The sequence below is a fragment of the Pleurodeles waltl genome, chromosome 11 (genome assembly GCF_031143425.1).
Source record: "Pleurodeles waltl isolate 20211129_DDA chromosome 11, aPleWal1.hap1.20221129, whole genome shotgun sequence".
NCBI lineage: Eukaryota > Metazoa > Chordata > Amphibia > Caudata > Salamandridae > Pleurodeles > Pleurodeles waltl.
This window is the reverse complement of record NC_090450.1, coordinates 831,727,522-831,740,887: the sequence shown is the minus strand read 5'-3', so window position 1 is coordinate 831,740,887 and position 13,366 is coordinate 831,727,522.

The following is a 13,366-nucleotide window of genomic DNA, read 5'->3' as shown; positions in this document are numbered from 1 at the left end:
CCTTCAGAAGGCTCCAGAATTGTAATATTTGTATTTGCTACAGATTTTTCCAATGGTTCAAAGGTGGTGTAGGAATGACAAGGGGGTGTCCGAAATCCTTCAATGTCCTGTAAATTTGTTTGTTCCATGTGTGTTGCATTGTGCATCATCCTTAGGTTACATTTTGCACAAGAGTGGTGGTTTGCTCCCAATGCAACACTTTTCTTGCCCCCTCTCACCCAAACTAATGACACCGTGGTAGCACCATATTTCCGATATGGTGCACAATGATGCACATTTTCACAGTGGCCTCATGTGTTTCATGTGTTATGGCACTATTGTCATGCTTCACTGCATTAGCCCCATAAATTGTAGCTCTAGTGCATCATAGCACAGGATGCACCATAGATTCCAATAGGTACATCTCTTGAATGTCTTCCTTTGGCAGGCCTGTCCCTGGACTCTGGTGACAAACTCCTCCTGGTTGACCGTTGCCACCATCTCCTCCAACTCATCCAGCTGTTCTTGGGGTCCAGACTCCCACCTTCAGTCTGTGGTGGTGCCTTTTGGTTGCTGGCCAGTTTCTCCTTAGTTCTGCACTTGCAGTCATGCCAGCACTTCTTACAATCAACAGGAGTTCTCTTCACCTCTGCCACGCTGTTGACTTTATTGACTATTGACTGTTGACTGCCGTGTGGTCTCATTCCTACCTATTGGCAATTTAGAGGTGACAAAGAGCTGGTGTTGGTGTTCCGTCACCTCTCTGACCAAGAAGTAATTGTAATTGTAATAGTATTTATATAGCGCTTACTACCCCTGATGAGGTGTCAAAGTGCTTTTTGGTGAGTAGCATGCTACTCCAGAACCCAAAAGGAATTAGTGATGGATTAGTATAGGGAAATATGAGTTCACATTTAGTAGTATTATGAGTTAATTTGAGCCGCGGATATGTGAGTTTGTTAGTTGGATTGACTGGTGTAATGGAGGGGTAGAGGAGGGAAGAATCCAGAATTGTTAATTGGGATTTTATAGTAATAGGATGAGGCTTGGGATGAGTAAAGGGGGGATGGAGGAGAGAAGAGTCTGTGGAAAGGGTTAGGGAGATAATAGTAGCAGGAGAGGTTTTGGATGAGTCAAAGGTGAGATAAATGAGGGAGAATTTAGTAGGGTTGTTTGCGAGATCATGGTAGTAAACTGAGGTTTGGGTGAGTTAGATGTGAAAGAGGAGGGAAGAGCTTAGGCAGGGTTCTTTAGGAGATGAAAGTAGTAGACATATGGTAATGGGTAGACAAAGTAAAGCTTACAAGAGAGTAAAAATAAAATATATATTTTTTAGTCATTCTCCTCCTAACTGAAGCAACACTTCCTCTTCCTTTTCCCCTTCTTTTATGCATCTGTCTGTCCATCCAGACTTGTAATGGACTGATTGTTGTCCCTCTGGGCCTGGTCCCTCCTAAATTCCCCATCTTGAGTCCTTGTTGTTTGTTTTTAGCATTTTCATGCGCTTTTTTTACTCTTATGATGTAAAAATAGCACTAGCACGATTTGCATAAAAAATCATGCTGCACATCATGGTAACGCCATTTTTGCAGCATTACAGTTATTTTTCTTTGCGACATCGCAAAGGTTAGCGTCATTTTGGTTACGCTAACCTTTTCTTAATGCCATTGTGCACCATTCCATAAATATGGCACACGCATGGCGGTAAGGAAAGTCGTTATGCAGTGTTAAAAAATATGGCGCACAACTGTGCTAGCGCATTTGTGCATCATGTTTCATAAATATGCCCCTTAGTTTGTGTGGATCTGTGCTGCAGTTCTCTTCAGTGCTGCAACCAATGCTTTAAACGGGCAGGAACTATCAGGTCCTTAGTAGATGCACTTACTGAACTTGGAAGGGGTAGTACCAGCACTTCTCAGAAATGCTGGAATGCCTTTATTGGGAGAGTACTGGTACTTCTAAACAGCAAACAGGTAGCCTTCTGAGAATTGCAGGGCACTCACCCAAAAAAAAATGTCAAAACAAACAAAAAAGCATTTTTAAGCATAAGAAATGAATTAAGAATAAAAATTAGTGATCAAACACCACTTTTGAAATTACTTTTTTAGGGAATGTGCACAAGCACAATGCCATCATTCACAGAAAGGGGTGTCAACGGCTGATGTGGGCTGACCTGTTGGCCAAAGCTCCATGTGGGCGGAAGCAAAGAGTGAACAACAGCTGAACAGACCAATTGATGCAGAGGTTTGACAAACAGCCCCCATATGCATATTCTGTATGTAATATTGTTCTTAAAAGATAGACTGGCAAGACAGCTAGAGCTGTTTCAAAGGTCAGATCTAAAAATATGTCCAATTTTAAAAATAGCTTTTATACTTGCTTTAAATATATTTCAGTTTAATAAATAATGTTTACTTGATAATATTAGTGTTTTCTACCACAAATGACAATTCTGCACATATACATAACCACATGTTTTAACATTGGCCAGACAAGGTCAACTCTGTTTTGTATTTCTATGCATCCATGATTTTGTCTCACTCTGTCCCTGCTTGCAGCAGAATGTGTACAAATGAAATATTTTGTTGTTGTGTTGTTCTTGGTGATCTTGCAAGGCTTCTTCCATTTAAATTGAACTATTTAAGGCTTTTCCCGGCCTGCTACAGCGAGCTTATAACTTATGTGAGTTTTTCATTGTTTTGAATGAACTAGATTTGTATTGTCATCTTCGATTACATTAGGTCAAAAGAGGTTGTATTACTATTCATTTAGAGGATGGTGTTAGATGATGCTGCATTATATTCTGTTTCAGATATATTAAACATGTAGAATAATTAAATCACCTTGTGCAATTTGCGTTATATATTTTATTATACAAAGGCTCATTCTTGAAGTGAACCGCAAAAATGTTGCCTGATTCTTAGAGAGAAGACTCACTTTAGTCTGTTTCATGCTTATGACTTGAAATATTTTTGTTAGACATATTGTTGCATTTGACAGTCTTATGTTAATTCCCTATAATGACTGATTAACTATATTTTTTCTTTCTTTAATTAGTTTGATTATTTAATAACTCTTCACGGTTTCTAATTTATATTCTCTTTCATAAAGTCTTATTTCACTGATTATGATGCGTGTTCATTATTGATTATGGATTCTGTTAGGGGCCTATTACCTCAGCCTTTCGTGAGGCCAAGACAGTCCTCGATCCAGCAATGCAGTTTTATCTTATATCTTATAAAGTTTTTTAATTTGTGTCAACAGTTTTAGTGGAGAATTTGGACAGCGCAGATAAGAGGTTAGATTAGATATAGAAATTAAAGTCTTCCTTTCTATGGATTTCTGTCTACATTCTTGGTTCCTATAATCTGGAAAAATTTGATTATTTACAGTGTTCCCTTGTTCCTAAACTGAGGTGTGTGAGCATCAGTAGGTCGAATGCATTGCAACAGATTCTGATGTTGACCAAGCGCATCATGGTATACATAGTTTGATGCAGATTATTGTGGAGTCATGAATTGTGTTGTGTGCAAGGTTTTTAGTTATGCTGTTTTTATTTGCTAGCTACTAGGAGTGGTGATGATGCTGAAGAATTGTATTTATGAAGAGCTAAACTGAGTACCAAGTCAGGTGCTCTGTGCTGGACTGAGTTAACTTATGTTGCTGGAACAGCCATGTTTTCAAACATTTCCAAAATTTACAGTGATTCATTTCAGACCTAAAATTCATAGGAAGGTCATTTGGTAGCTCTTTATCCAAGACAGAAAAATACTTTTCTTTCCAGTTTAAATCAGGGAACAGTTACGATTGGAAGTCTTCTTCAGTCTTAGTTATTGTGACTTTGATGATCCTGTCATATATTTGAGACAAGATTGTTGAAGCTCTTTAGGCTTTTGTTGTCAAATGTATTGAAATCAGAACTTGTTGATCTTTTTTTCTTGCTTTGGCACATGGATTCATCAAAATTCAAGATCTCAAAATATGTTTGTGTTGAACTTGTCTGCAAAGTGGTGTTGTGCATTGTGAGGTGCCACATATACACCAGGGCAGATGAATTTCTGAGTTACTAAAAGTTTAGATAACTGTGTTTTAATTTAGATTAGTGTTTGTTTACTCTTTGGTGCACAGGAGTAAACGTGCTGATCAAAGGTGAATTCCCGCTCGTCAAAATCTTGCCTTAGTGTCATTGATGGAGCAGAGAGGTACTATCTGTTTCCTCAAGTGAAATTGATTTATCTCTCCGTTCTTTTTCCTTATTTAGGTTAAGGAGACAAGAAATAATTTTGTTGTTTTGTTGTTTAATGTGCTTGTGGTTCTGTAGGGGCTTCAGCATAGCTTCATAGCAAGCTGCACTGCAATTAGTTAATTGTCACAGTGAGTAGCACTGTGATTGACCAGTTATCAATGTACGTTACACAGTGATTGGTAGGTCCATCCTATATGTACCCTGCCATTGGTTGAATATTACTTTTTATATCACATTGCTTGTGAAGCGTCAGATAGAGTGAAAGATGCATGGTGAGTTGAAAAAGTCTAAGTTCCTTTTATGGTAGGAGAAAACATTCCTCTGGAACATTCTCCTGTTTTAAAATGATGTTATATTCTTGTCTTTGTAAAAGAATGGAACAAGATCACATCTGATGATATGTACATGCAATTTCCTTTGGAGGGTATCTTTAGTGTGAGAAAGCTTGAATATCTTAGGTGTGTGATGTATGAGAGAAAATCACACCCTAGATGTCTACAGTTTTCAGCATTGAATGAGTGGGATCAGGTTGCAATCAAGACATAATGAAATAGAATGAGAAGCCAGGTTAGAAATGCTGTGAATCATTGGTCAGATTGTAAAAGGGGAGTTTAGAAGAGAGTATAAAGAAAATATATGATGCTAGGAGTGGGTGTGTTCCCTGCAATTGTCAATGAGTCAGGTAAAAAGTAAATTGTTGATAAAAATGATTACATTAAAAATGAGAAAGACAATCAGGAGAAAGACATTGAGAACAATTCAGATAAGGGAGAGAGCTTTTTATATTATTTTCTAGACTCAAGCCCCACCAAATAATGATGTTTCATAGACACTTAGATTGCCTACCCAGGATATGGGTTTAGGAGAACCAGGCATGATTATCCATGCATCAGTAGTAACTACTGCCCCTGGGAGTGAAGCAGGGCCTAGTAGGATTACTCCCACTAATGTCATTCCATCTACTGATAATATAATTGCTCCTGCTGTTGCTACTATGCAAATAAGAGAACTGGCAAAGGGGGAGGAGCAATATTCTTCAATTGAAAACTGAAGACCCAATTCACAAAGGTAAACTTACACATTTCTGCAAGTTTATAAAACAAATGATTTAATGGTAACTTTATGACTATGGAGGATCTGAAGTCAGGGTGGAGAACTTTGCACATAAAACTAGAGAACTGGTCTATCTTTTTATATGCAAAGTTCTCAGCCCTGACTGTGGAGTCTACGCAGTCATTAAGTTACCATTACATCTCTGTTTGTGAATACCAAAAAAGAGTACATTTTATCAAAAGTGCAAGTTTACTTTTGTAAATGGAGCCCTCAGTTTGGAGCAATTATACAGTTGGTGTAGATAGGATGAACGAATAAAATAAAGAAGAGTTAAAATATTTGAGTAGGGAAGCAGCCAGATGTGCCTGTGAAGTATATGGTAGTCTTGAAGAACTAGTGGAAGAGTATGACATTGATTTACATAGAAAGAAACATTAATGTAAAAATTATAGAATGGATTTAAGTGAAACTGAGGTGAATGGAATGGCTTTATTAACCCTATGTGTGTATATCAGAGAATGATATAGGTGTATAAATAATTTTGAAGGCATAAAGAAATAGAAGGATAACTAAAAAAAAGGTGGTAATCACAAGAAGTGGCTCTGACTATGACTGAACCTGAGATGGAAAGGATTGTGACTGAATTCCATTTGGAAGAGGTGCATGGAGTGTATACGTGCATATTCCTTTGACTAGATCTTATCTCTTTGTTTTAACAACAAATTTTCCAAGGCTTAGGGAGAAAAAATGGTATACGAATGTGTAGAGACTATTGATGATTTCAAAGGTGCTTTGGGTAGATTTGAATACATTGTTTGAAATTATTGTTCTAAAAGATTTGTGGGCTGAATGCAAGGTAGCTGGAACATGGAGAACTCAAATAGTCCCACCTCTGAATGGTACAGCTCCTGCTTTTATGGAGAAATACAAATAAGTGGTTACATACTTCAAACAAAAGGTACCAGAGATAGAGGTGAATTGGTCTCAAATTATGAGAGCTAAACAGGAGCCAAAAGAATCAATACATGCTTACTATGAGAGACCAATTCAGATCTATAAAAAGTAGCGTGGAATCTAAGATCCAACAAAAGAAGCTGTTAGTTATTTTGTGCCAGTGTTTGTGTTAAGATTACATTCAGAACTGAGTTCTCATATAGTGTTGTTACACCTGACAGCCTTAGGGTGGTCACCCCTAACTTTTTGCCTGCCTCCCTCCACTTTTTAGATACTGTTTTTAAGTCTCTGAGCACTTTACCACTGCTAACCAGTGCTAAAGTGAATATGCTCTTGCCCTTTAAACATGGTAACATTGGATCATACCCAATTGGACTATTTAATTTACTTATAAGTCCGTAGTAGAGTGTACTATATGTGCCCAGGGCCTGAAGATTAAATGCTACTGGTGGGCCTGCATCACTGATTGTGCCACCCACTTAAGTAGCCCCTTAACCTTGCCTCAGGCCTGCCATTGCAAAGCCTGTGTGTGCAGTTGCACTGCCAATGCAACTTGTCATTTAAAAGTAATTGCTGATCCTAGAACTCCCCTTTTTCTACATATACAACACCCCTAAGGTATGCTCTAGGTAACCCATAGGCCAGGGTGCTGTGTAGGCAAAAGGCAAGACATGTACCTGGGTAGTTACATGTCCTGGTAGTGTAAAACTCCTAAATTTGTTTTTACACTGTTGTGAGGCCTGTTCCCTTCATAGGCTAACATTGGGGCTGCCCTCATATATTGGTTGAGTGGTAGCTGCTGATCTGAAAGGACTAGGAAGGTCATATTTAGTATGGTGAGAATGGTGATACAAAATCCTGACGACTGGTGAAGTTGGATTTAATATTTCTATTTTTAGAAATGCCACTTTTAGAAAGTGAGCATTTCTCTGCACTTGAATCTTTCTGTGCCTTACAATCCACGTCTGGCTGGGTTTAGTTGACAGCTCCTTGTTCATTCACTCAGACACACCCCAAACACAGGATACGCAGCCTCACTTGCATACATCTGCACTTTGAATGGGTCTTCCTGGGCTGGGAGGTTGGATGTCCTGACACTTGCATGTCAAAGGACAGTAGCCTGCCCTCACACAAAGGACTACCACATCCCCTACTGGGACCATGGCAGACAGGATTGAACTGTAAGGGGACTTTGTGCACTTCTAAGCCACTCTTTGAAGTCTCCCCCACTTCAAAGGCACATTTGGGTATTTAAACAGGGTCTCTGCCCCTACCAACTCAGACACTGCCTGGAGAAGAAACATGAACGAGAACCTGCATCCTGCCAAGAAGAACTGTCTGGCTGCCCAAAGGACTCACCTGTCTGCTTTCTGTGAAGGACTGCTGCCTTGCTGTTGCCCTGCTGCCTTGCTGCCCTCTGGCTGTGGTGAAGAAGTGCTCTCCGAGAGCTTGGATAGAGCATGCCTCCTGTTCCCTGAAGTCTCAGGACCAAAAAGACTTCATCTCTTCAAGTAGGACTCCTTGTGTGGTGAAATTCGACCCACAGCCTGCCAGAAATGACGCACAGTCTGCATCGCAGTGAAAATTTCACTGCACGCCAAACCGGAACAACGGAGCCCGAGTTCACTTTGAGAAGATCGATACAGCGCCAGCGTAGCAACCAGAAATTCAAAGCATGGCCCACCAGATCGACACATAGCTTAGCCGGAACGACTCAGCCCGACTTCCAGAGAGGAATTAACACAGTGCCTGCCGTGCGGTGGAAAATTCGATGCAAGACCCACCAAATCGATGCAGATCCTGTGACTTTGTCCTGCCAGCACAGGAAATCCACGCATCGTCCCCGGGACGTCCAAAAACCCAGCAACCTGAAGAGGATCCACAACCGAGCGCTGGAAAACCAAACAACGCATCGCCATGTGCGGCCTGAGAAATTGACGCACACCCCTTTGTTCCCATGCATCTCCTTCTCTGCGGTTCTTTGCAGAGCTTTTTCACGCAAATCAGTACTTTGTGCTTGAAAGAGACTTTGATTGCTTTTAAAAGACTTAAGACACTTTATATCATTTTTACAGTGATATATCAACATATACTTATTGCATTTTAATCGTCTTGACCTGCATCTTATCAGATAAATACTATATATTTTTCTAAACACTGTGTGGTGTATTTTTGTGGTGCTATGTGGTGTTATTGTATGATTTATTGCACAAATACTTTACACATTGCCTTCTAAGTTAAGCCTGACTGCTCAGTGCCAAGCTCCCAGAGGGTGGGCACAGGATAATTTGGATTGTGTGTGACTTACCCTGACAAGAGTGAGGGTCCTTGCTTGGACGAGGGTAACCTGACTGCCAACCAAAGACCCCATTTCTAACAAGTGTGATTTGTTGTCAGACTAAGGGTATCAATGGAATACTTACATATGGGAAGTGCTGCAGTGATTGTTTTGATATGAAGAAGAGAACGCTGAAGGACAAATTAATGGTTGAGCAGGAAAAGCATGTTTAGAAAGGTATAGAACTCAGATGGCAGACTTGAGTTTTGGCACTGGTTGAGTTGAAGGTGCAAGTCCAAATATGCAAGAAGTATTCATGTTGATTACACTGGTTGAGAATTCTGTTTCTCAAGGTAGAGGTAGAAGATTTGTGAATAATTCTAGTGGGACATATTCAAACATTCTTAAGAAAAGTCTCCTTGTCACAATTGTGGGCACCTTGGACTTTGAAAAAGCAAATGTAGACACAATCCAGACCAAATTCAATTTTGTTTGTTCCTTAAATGCAGCAGAATGCTAATAGGATAGCACAGATTATGATGCAGTCAGTTGCCCTAGTCTAAATAACTTTTGTTCAGAATATTCAGAATCAAGGGCAATACAATGTGCCTCTAGCTCCAAATATGCAACAAATGTGATAAATAAAATGACCAGCTTCCAGCAGAGATCTGGTATCCAGCAAAATTATCTAATGATTAATAATGTTTTTCCTCAGTTTTCATTAATTTTGACTAACTCACAGTGACGGTGTCAGAGAGTGGGAAGGAGTATTGCACATTTGCTGCAGTACTAGAGGTATATCAGAGGGGCCGCATGTAGATGATGAGGTGAATGGCCACGAATATCATTTTTGATTGATACAGGTACTTCCCACTTCATGGTTCATCCCAAGGAGGTTCCAAACCTACTCCTTTTATGAAGAGAACATTAAGTTGTAGACACTTGCAATAAGCAGATTACTGATCATGTCTCAACAAATGGTATTGTGAAAATAGGTACACTGAAAACAAACATGAATGTATAATTTGTGAAATGAGTCCTGTTAGTGATCTCCTTTGCAAGATGAACTGCACCAGATGGTGTTGCTATTCAGATGCAGGATGAAGATTATCAAATGTAACTCATTGTGACTGTGAGAGGGCAGGAATGGAGCGTTTATAATTTTATATCACACATTCCTGTCCTCTCCTTGTGCTAGCGGCACATAAAGCAAGGCAAATCAGCCTTGCAACACTTTTGAGTGCGTAATGCATCAGAAATCCTTCAAAAAGTTACGCATTTGAAAAAAAAAACTTTTCCCCATACATCTAAAGGGAAAGATAGAGCAGACAGCAACAGACAGGGTCAACAACTCCAACAACCTCAGCACCAGCCAGGAGGTCTGGACAGAAGTCCATAGGAAGAGGAAAATGAAGAATAGCTTAAGTGAAGAGGAAAATCAAATAATCATCACAGAACAGACAAAGTATGAACATCAACTCTTTGTCACCTCAAAATTACCATTAGGGAAGAAAGACAGTGTAGGGCAAGTGAAAAGAACACTAACAGAGAGCAAGAAGCACTGGCACGATTACAAATGCAGGACCAAGGAGAAATTGCCTAACAAACTGAGGGCATCCATGTAGACTGAAGGAGGAGGAGGAGGACCTGAGGTCCTGGAGGAACTAATATTCTTGAAGGAGCAGGTGGCAACAGTCATTTCAGTGAAGTTGGTAGCAAGAGTGGAAGGTCCCAAACATGCAGCCTATGAGGACCAACAAGACCTACAGGATAAGTGGCAACACAGGACAATGTCACCAAATATGTCATGTTCTCCAGCTCAGCATGCTATGTTCCTGCCCTGCACTTCACTCACTGTAAGGGAAAAGGTTGGAAATGGACACATGTCAAGACTCCCATCATAGAAATGTAAGTCAAAATAACCAGTCACATGTTGTACTGCCCAGTCCAGCTCTGTCAAGTTTGTCCGGTCCACGTGTGATATGCAGCAACAGTCCAGGGTCACCTTTTATAATGGGGCCTGTTGGGCAATGTATGACATTAGTGACTAGGACTACAAATCCCACAATATCAAGCAAAAGCTCTGGGGGAACATTTACAACAAAGTGAAGCAAGCCATTGCAGCAAGTGACCTTTCTGCGCTGCCAGGCACCACAAGGAAAGCGCTGGAATGCACTGTATTTAGAAAATACTGTGCAGTTTTGTCCCTTCCCCTGCACTGGGACACAATTGGCTGCCTAGCACCAATGCATGCATCCTTGCACCACAGTGCAAGGGTGTCTGAGTTGCAGGCAGAGTTGTGTTTGAGCAGGAAGGGACACCTTCATGCACAAAAACAATTGATGGAGGTGTTTTCTTCTGTCTATGAGTACAGCAGAATGCAGCAGACTTGGAAAGAGAAAAAAGGAGGTGAAATGAAAATATGTCTTCTCGCTATGTGTCCCCAGGAGAAGCGTACTGTTTTGATGCCTTCCCAGATTTACGCATCCTTGCAAATCTGGAGATGTGTCAAAACACATGGAAGTTGCGTGGGAAAAACTACTGCAATGCCCATGGAATGCCCCAATGATGCAGAGTGAGGCAACAAAGTGACTTGTGTTGGCTTGCCTTACTCTATTTCTACGAGGCCAGGAAGAGCCATGCAAAATGTTTCTTCATGTCCTCATAGATATGGTTATACATTCTGCACAGTGGGAGCATCAAAAAAACTGATGCACTAGGGGTTCATGGGCTTGTAAATGTGCTCCCTGGTCTGGAACAACACAGCATGGCAGGACACTGAAAACCTTGGCACCCTGACGTGGATAAAGCATGCCCCTTTGCACTATGAGGATAGTGTTTTTTTTCTTTGGACTATGCTGCAAAATCTGTCATGGAAAGCGATTAAATGGAATGGGGTTGTCAGAAGATAAGCTCCTCAACTGAGATGGAAGTCGTGTGTTGGGCATGTGAAATACCACCACGTAGGAGCATGTGAAGAGCCATCTTTATAGACACTGGCATGAAACTACATTGCACACAGCTGTCTTGATGGGTGGAGTGTAAGCGCACAGTTGTAGCCTGCCATGGTAGCTAACACTCTAGCTCCTGTTATGTACAAAATCTTATAGGGTATGTAAGTGATGCATAGAATTTGAATATGTGTTTCTGTACAAACAATAGATGGTGTGCAAAACTGGTGGGCCTCTGGTAGTACTGTTCAATGTAGGTGTGGCTGAGCACATTCGATTGGCACTGTGTTGTAATGTGGGCATATTGCATAGAAAGGAGCTGTGAAGTAGCATGTATACAGCAAGGTAGCCTAAGTAATACTCATGGACTGCTCTGTCTGACAGTGTTACACCTCTTTTGCAGCTGAGAAGGGATAACATTGAAGGGGGCATAGGTGTACGACATCCAACAATGTTATGTGGACAAGTGGGATGCTGTGCATGTGACATGAAGGTGATGGAAGAACAAATCCAATACCAGGCTACATATGTCAAATCAGGGAATTTTTAAGTGACTGGATGATTCAGGTTGCCACAACTATGTGCATGATTCTATGACTGTTGTAGGTTTAGAAGTATGGGTCTAGTTGTGTGGCTAACTGGGGTAGGTATATGCCACTGAATATAAAAAAAACTGCAAACATATGTGATAACAGCTTGAACAATTTGCCCTCAAATACAGGCAGTCATATTGGGCAATTGGAAGTGGTTAATCTTATTGTAGGGTTTGACGTCACATTAGAGTCAATTTTCAATCAGGATTTCATCTCTGTGTGACTTCAATGGAGTCCCTGAGCCTAAATGAGGATTGCCAGAGAAGACAAGTGCTTGTACAAGTGAGTGGGGCAGAGTCAAACAATGTGTGATACTCTGCAGATAACCACATCTGGCAATGATGAAATGGGGTGAGCGCCAGTGCCAGTAATCTACCTAGTTTGACTGGGCCATATCCCCTAAAATTTAGCCCTCACTGGCAACTGTTTTCACAGACAGAACAACCATGGTTGGACATGCGCTTACACATTCCTGCAGTGTAGCAAGCTTGCTAGCTCTGTAGAGTAGTGTGGATATATGAACAATATGATCCTTGCCCACAATGTGCATGCAAGAGAGCACAACAATGCAGACAGCTGTGATGTAATGTGTGTAAGGTTGACAGCAGGATCCAATTAAATACATCACCAAGCCCACTTCACTTTTATAAGAACTGTGCCTGAGTGATGGCCAGAAAGAATGCATTGCATCCTGGTGAGTTGGTGCAATGTGCACAGTGGTGCTGTCAATACATGAAAACACATTTGGTAGCAATCATGAAAAATATTTTTCATCTCCAAGGCAGATGTTGATCTTACCTCAACTTATCGGTACTGGCAGGGCAGCAAGCTGTGTAACTGTGTTGCAATGTGTGGCATGACACAAACAATCAACCTTGTCACACAGTGGTTTGTGAACAAGGCACAGAAACTGCCCCCTGAAAGGTAACTATAGTGCCACGTGTTTCAATGTTAAAATGAAAGCAAATGAGGACAAATACTGTGTGTCAGCTAGATTACTTATGTGAACTTCTAGCACAAATAACCATTGACATGTCATTGCAGAGGGAGAAACTTCTCCTCCTGACCATCTTCTTTTCCTGTATGACCCATGACCAACTCGCTGCCAATGGCATCCTGCCCACCCCATGGACAAGGACACATTTCAGCAAAACCTGGACTACACTGTATCACCTTTTCCAGTTGGGGAGGCTCTGACAGCATCAATGGGTTTACAGAGGAACCACCTACAAGGGGACCAACCTCATCTACAAGTCCCCGGCCAGCTCTGAACTCTGAGGACCTCCAGGTAGTTTTCCAATGCCAAGAGGTA